Raw genomic sequence first — 12,670 nt, forward strand, 5'->3', positions numbered from 1 at the left:
TCCCCATTCATTTTTTCAAGGCTGGGCAAAGAAGGCGGAGAGGATTCAGTGTCCGGCTCTGCTACTCGAAGAACCAGCCATCCCTCTTCTGATAAAGATGCTGGTTCCGGTGCCCTATGAAGCGTCGGAGAAGAAGGCCAAGAAGAAGGCCAAGGGGACCAGAGGTGGCCTCCGCCATAAGGGCACTTCGGACGTGACGTCCGAAGACGCTGAGACCCACTCTCCTCCCACCACCGACGACGAGGAAGAGGAGGAAAACAATTCAAAAGAAAAGGGCGACCTCCACGCATCTAGAGGCAGAGGCGTCCAAGAAGGGAAGGCCTCTGCCACGGACAACTCCACGTGGGACATTGATAGCAGCTCCGAGTGGCGCCCCAGGGATAAGCCCCTGGTTGAATCGTAAGTACTCGAAGACGCACACAAATATCCAGCTCCTTTACTTCATAATTTTAACATGTTAAATCATGCACTTGCAGTCCGGCTCGTTCTGACCTCGAGCGATCCTCATCTTCGGGAAATTCGCTGGATCCAAAGGTGATGGACAGCGGGTCCCTTCCGGCGGCCTCTTCTCCCAAGGCCATGGATGACGCCGAGGTGCTGTCCCGAAGGACCTGCCCAGGCCAGGGAGAGACGCAGGAGGCCGTCAGGGTGGCGCCAGAGGGTGAACCCTCGGCTGCCGGACACATAGGGGAGCAAATCCCCATGGAGCTTGGCGATGGGGGCTGTATCCAATCCGGCCCCTAGCCGAATACAATTCCGGAGACCTATACAGCTCCGGAATCCAGCGGGCAGCCTCCTTCGAAAGAAGGAGGTGCACAGATTCCACCGGTGACCTCTGTCCATCCAAAGGCACCAGATACTCTAGTGGAAGCGCTGCGAAGTGCTTCCATTGTTGAGGAACATCGTACCCTTATGGGTATGGTGGTTGAGAGGGTTCGGTCCATTAAGAGCGGACTAACCGAAGCCTGGACCAGCCTCCTAACAGGCTTTGAGGCAAGCAACGCAATTGTATAAAAAGAATGTCATAGTATAGACAGTAGCCCCTGAGACTCTGTCCGGTGTTCGAAAAAAAGCCGGACAGAGGATCAAGTAATCTTCGCATGAGACTAAACAAATATGTCTTATGTGAATAAGCAGGCGTCGTTGCTGGCTGCGACCTCTCATTCTGCCGTAGTCTCCGGATTGAAGCAGAGTCTGGAGCGGGCCGAGGAAGAGCTCGGCCGTGTGAAAAAGCAGCTAGAAGACAAGCAAGGTATGCAATGACCTTTTGTAGATCCAGAAAGGACGAATGATTTGTGCTGACCATAGTGCCATGATATTTGATAGGAGCGGCGACCGAGGTGGAGATCCTCAAGAAGGCGCTATCCAAGGCCGATGAGAGAGCGGCAAAGGAACAAGGCACCCGGGAAAAGCTTGAGGCCAGGGTCGGTGAGGTCCAGCAGGAGATCCAGGACGCCGTGAAGAAATATGAGTCCTTGGAGCACAACGCTGAGGATCAAGAGTCCGAACTCGCCAAGGCCCGCCAAAGTGCACAAGATGCCCGGGTTGAAGCCCAGGGCGCCCTCCAGGAAATCCAAGAGGCTAGAAAAATCACGGCGGGTAAGGCCTTTATTATGCAGAGCAAATATGTGAAGAAGAGGTATCTCTTACTAACCCGGATGTGGAGTTCTCCAGGAGCGTTTGTAGATTTACTGCACACTGTTGCCGACGCTGCGGAGTTCTTCCAAGCCGAAGAGGGGAGCTCGACGAAGAGGCTGTTCTGGTCGCAATACCTTGCGCCAGAACATCCGGTGCCTTTTAGCAATCAGCTAAAACAGCTGGTCAAACTGCATAGGGTGGTCGAACTAGCCATGAAGTATTTAATAATCCGGCTATGGCCTGCCGAATTCATACCCAGCAGCTACTTCGGGCTCGTAAAGCGGCTGGTCAATGCCTGCCCCCGGCTTGACGTCATCAAGCGGTCAGTCTGCATCGAGGGTGCGCGGATGGCCTTCGCCCGTGTCAAGGTGCAATGGGCGAAGATGGACGCCGTCAAGCTCGCAACCGAGGGACCGCCTGCTGGCAAGGAGCACCGCATGCTGGAGCGATATTTTGACCATGTCCTCAAGGGATCCCGCATTGTAGAGGGCCAGTATTTTTTTGAATATTTACTGTGGGGTAAAACCACACAGCCCATTTTATTAGAAAAAGAGAAGGTCCAACAAAATACAAAGCACTGAGAAAGTGCCAAAACAAAACAGAGGTCCTATCTAATACTTACCTATAGTTACAAAGGGCCATGAACCAAGGTATGAGCTGATGCTAACCTATATTTACAAAAGGGCATTGACCCAAGCTATGTGTTGAGCTCTAACGCTAATGTTAAGCCTGTGAGCCAAAAGAAGGATATCATGTACAAAATTGCACCTCCAAGTGGCAAAACGAGCCTGCTCTCCCCTAAAGATCCTCCCATTTCTCAGGATCCAAATATTCCATGCTGCTGTAAGCATCACCGCAAAGAAAAAAGGTTGGACAAAACCGGTTCTGGCATTGGAAACACACTCCTGGGTGTTAGACCCCTAGGACAAGTCAATCTGAAGATAATTCCACACTTTGGAGCTGAAATTGCACTGGAAGAACAAGTGAGATCTGTCCTCATGGACATAAGCATTACATATAACACAAAGATTATCCTCATCTGGGGACCTCCAGTGTCGTCGAACCAGCATATCTTTGGTGTTGAGTCTATCAAAGAACAATAACCAACCAAAGACTTTTATCTTCATTGTGCATCTGCTCTTCCATAACCATTTGCATGGCATAATAGTGGGCATATGAGAGTGCATGATAGTATAGAACCCTTTGGCCGAAAAAGACCCAGTTTTGGAAGGCCACACCCACTGATCAGGAAGTAGAGGATCTCTTTGCAAGTTTAGTAGCCAATCTTCTAGAATTGTTAGTTCTGCAGCAGCTTCTTGGGAGATGGGCAGGTAAAACATGGAGAAAAGGTCCTGGGTCTGAAGCACATCCCTGACTGAGACCTTATCATCAATCACAAAAGAGAACAACCTGGGAAGCCTCCTTACAAGGGGCAAGGAAGAGCCAGCCACATGCCATGCATCATGCCAGAACATAGCAGTGTCCCCCATGTTAATATGAACAAAAGCAATGGCCCTATATGAATCATTTAGCTTGAAAACATCCCTCCACTAGAAAGATCCAGTCAATACAGTTGCATGAGGAACAATGTTGTCATAGTAGGAATCCCAAATTAAAGATACCCAAGGAACATCATGCTTATTGTAGGATTTATGTATATGTTTTATAAGCAGCCCCTGATTCTGAATATTTAGATTGAGGATGCCCAGCCCTCCCTTATCTTTAGGCCTGCAAACAAGGTCGCAAGCTGCCAGAGATTGCTTAGGTGTGTCTGTATTTCCTCTCCAAAGACATTGCCTGAAAATCCTATCCAACTGCTTGATGATTCCAAGAGGTATATGCAAAGTGCAGAGGAAATAGATTGGCATGGAAGCTAAGACTGAAGTCAACAGTTGCAACCTAGAGCCCTGGTTAAGCATTGCAGAACTAGCAGAGAGCCTTCTTTCAATATTATCCACAAGGGGGAGGAGATCCACAATTCTGGGTCTGGTGGTACCAAGGGGTAGACCAAGATAAGTAAAAGGGATTTCACCTATCTTGCAACCCAGGAGAGCAGCCAACCTGAGGGCCTCATCATTAGATATATTCAAAGGTATCATAGAGGACTTGGCAAAATTCACCTTAAGGCCAGTAGACTGTTGGAACACAGCCAACATATTCTTGAGAGCCACCAATTGTTCCTCCACAACAGGCAAAATGATGATTGTGTCATCTACATACTGGATAATTGGGTAGTTAGGGATGGTATTGGGAGTGTCAGAGACCCTTGAGCCATCATATTGTTGACCACAGACTGCAACAGATCAGCAGCAACAACAAAAAGGAGAGGTGACAATGGATCACCCTGTATGACCCCACACTTACATTTAAATTGCTTCCCTGGAATGCCATTCAGTAAAACAGAAGATGCCCCAGATGACAGAATCTCCCTAACCCAAGCAATCCACTTGCTATCAAAACCTTTATGATGAAGAACTTGTAGAATTACCTCATGCTCCACTGTATCAAAAGCCTTGGCAAAGTCAAGCTTAAGGATTATGATAGGTCTTTTTGATTGCTTGCATTGATGGATGTACTCAAATGCCCATGCAAGTCAATCCTGAATGGACCTACTTTTCAAAAATCCATACTGGTTCTTATGAATGCATTGCATAATTACCTTCTGCAACCTATTTGCCAACAATTTGGTGAGGAACTTCAGACAACTATTTGTAAGGGAAATGGGCCTGAAATCATCTGGCCCCTCAGGAGAAATCATCTTGGGAATAAGGGTGATGAGTGAGCCATTGATGTTCTCCAAAGATAACTCTCCATCATAAAAAGCCTGGATGAGCAGCATAAAATCCCGCTCAATGATAGGACATCATTTCTTAATAAACATGCCATTAAAACCATCCGGTCCAAGTGGTCTGTCAGTGGGCAACTCCTTTAAAACCTTGTTTATCTCCTCCTATGAGAAAGGAGCAGAGAGCACATCTAGCCCATCCACTGGCTGAATCAACTGTGGGAGATCAAATCCCATGTTAATGCCTTGAGCATGACCCATCCTATTCTTAAAAGAAGACCACAAAATTCCTGCCGAGGGAGTCCTGGATTAGGGGGTGTTCGGATGGCCGGACTATACCTTCGGCCTGACTCCTGGACTATGAAGATACAAGATTGAAGACTTCGTCCCGTGTCCGGAAGGGACTTTCCTTGGCGTGGAAGGCAAGCTTGGCGATACGGTTATGTAGATCTCCTACCATTGTAACCGACTCTATGTAACCCTAACCCTATCCGGTGTCTATATAAACCGGAGGGTTTTAGTCCGTAGGACAACATACACATCAACAATCATACCATAGGCTAGCTTCTAGGGTTTAGCCTCTCCGATCTCGTGGTAGATCTACTCTTGTACTACCCATATCATCAATATTAATCAAGAAGGACGTAGGGTTTTACCTCCATCGAGAGGGCCCGAACCTGGGTAAAACTTCGTGTCCCTTGCCTCCTGTTACCATCCGGCCTAGACGCACAGTTCGGGACCCCCTACCCGAGATCCGCCGGTTTTGACACCGACATTGGTGCTTTCATTAAGAGTTCCTCTGTGTCATCGCCGTCAGGCTCGATGGCTCCTACGATCATCAATAGCGATGCAGTCCAGGGTGAGACCTTCCTCCCCGGACAGATCTTCGTCTTCGGCCGCTTCGCACTGCGGGCCAATTCACTTGGCCGTCTGGAGCAGACCGAAAGCTACGCCCCTGGTCGTCAGGTCAGATCTAGAAGTTTAAACTACACGGTTGACATCCGCGGGGACTTGATCTTTGACGGATTCGAGCCACTGCCGAGCACGCCGCACTGTCACGACGAGCATGATCTAGCTCTGCCGCCGAACAGTGCCCTGGAGGCCGCACCCGCATCAGCTTCGACCCTTAATTCGGAGCCAACTGCGCCGATCGAGGATGGGTGGTTGGACGCCGCCTCGGGGGCTGCGGTCCCAACGACGATCAAGCCGAACACCATCCCCGCACTCTGCGAGACTCGTGACTCCAAGGAGCCGGACTCCTCTCCGGACTCCGAACCCTCCGAGCCCCTGCCGATCGAATCCGATGGGGCGCCGATTATGGAGTTTACTGCCGCGGACATCTTTCAGCACTCGCCTATTGGCGATATTCTGAAGACACTAAAGTCTCTCTCTTTATCAGGAGAGCCCTGGCCGGACTACGGTCAGCAAGGTTGGGATTCGGACGATGAAGAAATTCAAAGCCCACCCACCACCCACTTTGTAGCCACTGTCGACGATTTAACCGACATGCTCGACTTCGACTCCGAAGACATCGACGGTATGGACGCCGATGAAGGAGACGATGAAGAACCAGCGCCTATTGGGCCCTGGAATGCCTCCTCGTCATATGCTGTATACATGGTGGACGCACCAAAAGATGACGACGAGGAGCGGAAGGACGCACCGAAAGCTTGTTCCCTCGAAAAGCAGTCAAAGCAGCGACGCAAGTGCCGCCCCAAATCCCGCCTCGACAGAAATAGCGATCATACAGACCCAGCGCTGGAGTAGGGCGAACCGCTGCCGAACAACGGCAATCCGGATAATCAAACCGAACAAACAAATCCTATCAAGGCTAATGGTCCGGACGACATAACGCCGGACAGGCACCCGGAGCAGCGGACTGCCCGTAAAAGGCTTGTTGCCACCGCGAGGAGTCTGAAAAAGCAGAAGCAAAGGCTCAAAGCCGTGCAAGACACACTCCAAATCAGATGGAGTAAAATACTCAACACTGCAGCAAGGTACGGCGACAATCGCCCCTCCAAGAGCTACCCAAAGTGGAAGATGCTACCCGAATTCGATGAGGAGGCCTCAGAAGCCCCACAACCAAATATCAAAGCAGCCACCTGGTCGGATAGACGCCTCCTCTACCAACACAAATCGGCATACAACGCCGCTCACAATACAATACGCGACCCATGCGAGGGCTCGCACCCAAAGGACGGCGCAACAAGATCCATCTATGGACCACACAAGCGCGCCCAGCATACAATGCAACACAACAAACATCCGAACAACACGGTCCACCCAGCTACAGGGGTGCCGCACACCCCCTATGTTTCACCGATGAGGTGCTGGACCATAAATTTCCAGAGGGATTCAAGCCCATAAACATAGAGGCATACGACGGAACAACAGACCCTGGGGTTTGGATTGAGGACTATATCCTTCATATCCATATGGCTCGAGGAGATGATCTCCACGCCATCAAGTACCTACCCCTCAAGCTCAAAGGGCCAGCTCGTCACTGGCTCAAAGGCCTACCTGAAAGCTCCATTGGAAGTTGGGAAGAGCTCGAAGACGCCTTTCAGGCAAATTTTCAAGGGACTTATGTCCGACCTCCGGATGCAGACGATTTGAGTCATATAACTCAACAGCCCGGAGAGTCAGCCCGAAAGCTTTGGAACATGTTTCTTACTAAAAAGAACCAGATTGTCGACTGTCCGGACGCTGAAGCCTTGGCAGCTTTCAAGCATAGCGTCCGTAACGAATGGCTCGCCCGACACCTCGACCAAAATAAGCCGAGAATGATGGCCGCACTAACAAACCTCATGACCCGCTTTTGCGCGGGTGAGGACAGCTGGCTAGCCAGATGCAGCACCAGCAACCCCAGTACATCTGAAGTTAGAGATGGAAATGGGAAATCACGGCGCAACAGCAATAACAAACACCGGAATAAAGAAGACAACACGAAGGGCACAACAGTAAATGCCGGATTCAAAAGCTCTCGGCCAGGTCAAAAGCCGCCCCCTAAAGGCACCAGGGATGAATTGTCCAGCCTCAACAAAATTCTGGACCAAGTATGTCAGATTCATAGTACCCCTGGTAAACCTGCTAATCATACCCACAGAGAATGTTGGGTCTTCAAGCAGTCTGGCAAGCTCAACGCCGTACACAAGGGGGAGGATACACCAAGTGAAGACGAGGACGAGCCCCCCAAGCAAGACACGGAGGAACAAAAGAAATTTCCACCAGAAGTCAAAACAGTAAACGTGTTACACGTAATCAAGGGAAAAAACAACGCGGCATCCCAGGAAAATATACCAAGTGCCTGTCACCACGAAGTCCTGCCACTGGTCATCTCAACCGATCACTTTCGACCATCGCGATTACTCAGCATGTATCCGACACACAGGATGGGCTGCCCTGGTATTAGACCCAGTAATTGGCGGATATCACTTCACAAGAGTCTTGATGGACGGCGGCAGTAGCCTAAACCTAATATATCAGGATACAATCCACGGGATGGGGTTAGACCCAACACAAATTCGCCATAGCAATACTACCTTTAAAGGAGTAACGCTAGGCCCAGGGGCTCATTGTACGGGCTCCCTCCTACTACAAGTTATATTCGGCTCCCCCGATAACTTCCGTCGCGAGCATTTAACTTTCCACATCGCTCCGTTTCAAAGTGGCTATCAAGCACTGCTTGGACGCGAAGCTTTCGCTCGCTTTAATGCAATACCACACTACGCCTCCCTCACACTCAAGATGCCCGGTCCACGTGGCATCATTACAGTGCACGGAAATATCAAGCGATCTCTGCGCGCTGAAGAGAGTGAGGCCGCCTTGGCAGCCGCACACTAAAGGTGCCCGGACAAGCGAAAGCATCCAATAGGTCGTCAAGACCTCAGATACAACTAATCAAGTCCGGCGCCGAATAAGTGGTCACACCCCTATTTGTCAATACAAGGGGCTCAACGCGCGCAGACAAGTGGCAATTTCTTATCATCTTGAAATATACATGGTTTGTTTAAAAACTATCTTTTTGCACGACAACTTTTTCACTTCACTTCCTCTCTTTTACAGACGATCATCGTGCTACACCCATCCAGGATATGGCACAACGGAGACACAGGCGCAGACGTGCAGCAGGGACCCGCTCCAAGGATTCTTTTTAGATTAAGACCCTGCGTAAACCTTTTTTACTGTCTCTTGTTGATACATATCCACCGTTGAGAAGGATGCTGACGTCTTGGCATGTGGCCACGCTAGAACAATGCACGTACCTGGACACAAGGGGCTTCTTACAAAGGCCACTATTTAGGCCCGGTTTATACCACAAAGACCGAATACCTTAGGGAGTGTTCGGCGTCGCGAGTTTGGCCCTATATGCATCAGCTCCGAATCATTGTCTTTGGTCAAATGTTGGGTTTGCCCGGCTCCTGTGTTTTTGTGCCTTACGTTCCGCCTTGCCGGCTAAGGTAGCACCAGGAGAACTACTGCAATTATGCCCTGGTTCATCCGGACGAGCACCTCAGTAGAGAAAGCCGAAAACTGACTGTCATGATATAGCGTGAGACTGGTCAACCACTCGATGACCTGTGGGAATGTTAGAATTCCTCCGCCTTAACGAAGGGCCGTTTTCCGGCCAGGCATGTACGCACCCCGGAATCGGGAGAGTGCGGAGCCACCAGGGGCTATCTAGTAGCCCCACTGTCAAACTCCCATGGCTAAGTGAAAGTCCTAAAGCATTATAGTCCGGTTGCCTCACTCGCTCCGCTATCACCTCCTTAATAGGACCAAGATGTTGGGTTAAGTGTGAACGCGTGTTTTGGCGAGCACCTCCGCATTATATGCGTGGGGGTTGAAGCCGACGACTACAATCTTTCAGGTTATACACATGTATACATAAACGGCCGCCCAGGAGGCATCATATTACTTTCAGGCAAAAGTATAAAAATAGCCTTATAAAAATTTATAAAAGCATTTCACTTACAATGAGATTACATATCACTCAAACATAATATTTTTTGAGCACTGGGTCTCTATCAAACGGGCACCCTCAAGAACTTCTTCAAAGTAGTGCTCAGCAGCCTTTCGACCTATAGCCGAATCCCGCGCTGCAACATTGGTAGCATCCATCTCCACCCAGTATTCCTTAACACAGGCAAAGGCCATCCATGCGCCCTCTATGCACGCCGACCTCCTCATCGCATTAATGCGCGGCACCACGTCAAGGACCTGCTGCACCAAGCCGAAATAGCTGTTCGGTTTTGATCTTTCTGGCCATAGCTGATCCACAACAGACCTCATGGAGAGTCCGGACAACCTATTTAGTTCGGCCCATTCGGCTAATTGGTCAGTCAATGAAAGTGGACACTCGGGAGAATGGAATTGTCTCCAAAACAACTGGTCTACTTCACGGTCCGTCTGACCCTGGAAGTACTTGGCCGCATCGGTAGCACTCGCCGCCAAATCCATATATACATCCTCCGAACTCCACAGCCGATCCAGAGGGGCATACCATGGATCTCCGAATTTCCTCCGCAACATAAAGGATTTCCCAGCTACAATATCCCCAGCTTCCCGCAGCTCCTCCTTCTTTGCCCTCATAGCAGAGCGGAGATCCTTTTTCGTCGCAGCAGCCTTCTCAAGGTCCGATGCCTTTGCTTGGTTTTCCTTTTCAAGAACCCGGCAACGGTCAGCGGCGGCTTTTAATTCTATAGCCATCTTGGCCATCTTGTCTCGGGTCTCGCCATGCGCGGCCTTCTCGGCTTGCAACTCTTCGGCCGCCTTCACAGCAGCCGCATTACCCAACCTCGCTTGTTCCTTGGCTCGGGCAAGTTCTGCCCGCAAGGCTTCAACAGCGGCAGCTCCATCTGCAGTCACAACATATTAAAGATACTGGCATCATGCTGCTCTTCCTATGTGGCATTTACCAGATAATGACACTTACCCTGCGCCTCGTCAAGCCTTTTGTTAACAAGCTCGATGTCGGCGTCTGCCGCATCCAACTGCCGTTCTAAATGGGCAAACTCACTAGTCTGGCTAGCCACGAAAGCTTCCATCACCTGCACATAGAGGCAGTATGGTTATTACCTGGGAATATGATCCTCTGTTCATCGTCGTTTCCGACGACAACCAGAGTCTTAGGGGCTACTATCTACACAGGGCACACCTAGCATGTGCAGGACTATCATACATTCTTTTACGTACCTCAAAGCCTATCAGTAGACTCATAAAAGCTTCATGTAATCCGCTTTCGGCGGACGATATTCTCTCCATCACCGTATTCATCAGCACACGGTGTTCATCTGAGATGGCCGCTCGCCCCACCAACTCCCTCAGAACATCCGATCGCACACCAGATGGTGCCGGACTCTTTTGTCTGCTCTCTTCGGGAGCCGGACACTGGGAGCTTCGGGGGTCAATGGGATTATCTTCTGGCCTCACCGGACTCGGAGAGGCCATCCGCGACGACACTTCAGGGTCGCCCGCTTCTGGAGCGGAGGAGTCCGGAGGAGGCGTTTCACTCTCCATCATCTCTGGAAGAAGATCCCCCGAAGACGAGCTCATTTGAGAGGGGCTAAGGCCCGAACTGCAAAAATATATGCGGTGGTTATTTTCTCAGAAGGAAAAGATGGCATATCTGTACTATTAAAAGTACTTTGGGTCACTTACGACTCACGGGAGAACTGACCCCCCCGCGGACTTTGTGCGGCAACAGCGCCCCCCGAGGTAGGACCCTCTGTGGGAGACTTCTTCTCCCGTTTGGAAGCTTCGGCTTCTGAATCCCTGGGCGCAGTCCTTTTCCTCTTCTGGTCATCTTCATTCATGGAGACGCTCGCTCCCTCGGCTAGAATGGGCAGCGTTGGGGGCCCGCGTCCGCCCGCATTATCCTCCACAGTATCTTCCTTCAAGGGCTCCGGGCAAGGTGCGGTCTGGAGCATCTTTTCCAATACCGGATTTTCCAAACCCTCAGGGAGGGGGGACGAACACCGAATCAACTTCGCCTTTGTTAGCCAGTCCTGGTCAAAAAGCGAACTTTCATAAATAACTTCGTAACAAAGAGAGATAGTATGTTCGGCCGGAAGATGCCTTACCTGTTCGGCGGCGCGGTTACTACTCAGGCCCATGTCCTCGGTGATTTTCGGACACTCCACCTGAGGTCCAAAGAATGACTTGTACATCTCCTCGTGCGTCAGGCCGAGGAAATTTTGAATGGCACGCGGTCCCTCGGGATTGAACTCCCACAGGCAAAGAGGCCGGCGTTTGCAAGGCTGGACTTGACGAACCAGCATAACCTGTATTACCGCAACCAAACTGAAATCTCCATTGAAGAGATCTCGAATACGGCTTTGCAGTATAGGCACGTCCTTGGCTGGCCCCCAGCTCAGACCTCTGCTGATCCATGACATCAGCTGTGGTGGGGGGCCCGAGCGGAAAACAGGGGGGCCGCCCACTTGGCACTTCTAGGAGCCGTGATGTAGAACCACTCCTATTGCCACAATTCAGACACCTCTGGGATGGAACCTTTGGGCCACAGAGCTCCCGTCATCTTGCGTATTGAGGCACCTCCACACGCTGCATGTTTCCCCTCGATCATCTTCAGCTTCACTTCAAAGGTCTTGAGCCATAGGCCAAAGTGAGGGGTAACTCGGAGGAAGGCCTCGCACACGACAATAAATGTCGTGATATGAAGAAAGGAGTCCGGAGCTAGATCATGAAAGTCTAGCCCGTAGTAAAACATCAAACCCCTTACGAAAGGATCCAGAGCAAGGCCTAGACCTCGGAGGAAGTGGGAGACGAACACAATGTTCTCATTGGGTTCGGGGGTGGGGACGGCCTGCCCTCGGGGAGGCAACCGATGCAACATCTCGGCGGTCAGATATCTGGCCTCCCTCAACTTTTTGATGTCTTCTTCCGTGACGGAGGAAGGCACCCATCGACCTTGAAGGCTAGATCCGGACATGACTGAAGGTTCGGAGCACCTGACCTGAACTTCGGGCGTTTGAGCTTGAGGTGGGGGAAGGATTTGATTGAGCACGGGAGGGAAAAATAAAAGCCTTGTCCCCTTTATAAAGAGGGTGAATATCAAGCGTCCTCTCTGTGTCCGTTTGGACTTGCCTATAATCTAGGAGTCCTAGAAGTGGTTGGGTTACCCATGCCCGTATTAATGAGAATCCCGGAATAAGGGGACACGATCTCTGCTTTAACAAGACGTGCCAAGGAAACCGCCTCGCATGACACGCTGAGGTGGGATAATAA

This window comes from Triticum urartu, chromosome 4, assembly GCF_003073215.2.
Source record: "Triticum urartu cultivar G1812 chromosome 4, Tu2.1, whole genome shotgun sequence".
Lineage (NCBI taxonomy): Eukaryota > Viridiplantae > Streptophyta > Magnoliopsida > Poales > Poaceae > Triticum > Triticum urartu.